Raw genomic sequence first — 1,357 nt, forward strand, 5'->3', positions numbered from 1 at the left:
CTTGCCTATGCTTATGTCCCGAATGGTTTTGCCTAGGTTTTCTTCTATGGTTTTTATGGTGTTAGGTCTTATGTTTAAGTCTTTAATCCATCTGGAGTTAATTTTAGTATAAGGTGTCAGGAAGGGGTTCAGTTTCTGCTCTCTGCACATAGCTAGTCAGTTTTCCCAGCACCATTTATTAAACAGGGAATCCTTTCCCTATTGCTTGTTTTTGTCAGGTTTGCCAAAGATCAGATGTTTGTAGATGTGTGGCATTGCCTCCCAGGCCTCTGTTCTGTTAAGAGGCTTTCTTGTGAGTAAACTCTATCTGGCCAAAAGCCCCCATCAGCGAATTACCAGTATCTGAAGTGATCTGTTTTTCTGTCTGTCAGGCTATGAGCTCTCTGAAAGCAGGCATTATATTTACCAACAAAAATTTAAAAGACTAATAATTTACTCTATACCTACTATGTGCCAGGCATCACCACTCCTCCCCACTGTAGGGCCCTGGCATGTAGAGTGCATTCAGCAGAGTACATGGCAATATTTCACAACTCCACTGTTTGTAAAATGCAGGATTTAAATCATGCTTGTCACTGCATGCATCTCCCTCAAACGATACAATAAAAGGGCAGGGCATTCACCGCTGATTCCCAGGAACAGAAACCACTAACAAATGTATCTTGTTAGTCTGCTGTCAGGAGCAAGATTTTTATCAGGAATGTTGTATTTCTGAAGACACCAGAATAATTTCCTCCTAATAAATTTCCATCTTATTCAGAAAAGCTGAGATTCTGCCAGGAGCTCGGAGCCTCCTGGGGGTAGGGCTCCGGCAGGTTTGTACTGCTGGATTAGATGTGTGTGCACGTCTGCGAAAGGCTAGGACGAACCCAGCACACAAAAACACATTGGGGCATTTAAAGCAAGAGCACAGTGGCAACTCGTAGCGTGGGTATAGTTTCCAAGTACACTTTTTACAAGACCTAAAATGTAATGTTACTGGACTTTCTTCCCCTCCCAGTAGAGAAGGAAGTGGGTTTGCCTGTCTACTCATTCTTGCAAAGAGGAAAGTAAATATTTTTCTATATCCATTTTAGATTTGATTCATGGAAGTTTGAAACATTGTTAATGCTGCATGGTTTGTATTTTTGGTTTTGTTTTCTCTAATTTGGGATTTTCTGATAAATTCTCCATTTGCACTAGCACTCATTGCAAATATGTCAAGAAAACACACCCAAGAAAGGAATTTCTGAAGGCCCTAATGGATTAATTCCCGCAAAGGATATAAGATCCGTTTAACTGTTTAAACGTGGATGGCATTTTTAAAAAAACAGTTAATAACAAACTCAGTCTGTCTCTTCTTTCCTTTGCTTACAGC

This window comes from Aotus nancymaae, unplaced genomic scaffold (assembly GCF_030222135.1).
Source record: "Aotus nancymaae isolate 86718 unplaced genomic scaffold, 86718_ANA_hifiasm-v0.15.2.pri h1tg000006l, whole genome shotgun sequence".
NCBI classification, from domain to species: Eukaryota; Metazoa; Chordata; class Mammalia; order Primates; family Aotidae; genus Aotus; species Aotus nancymaae.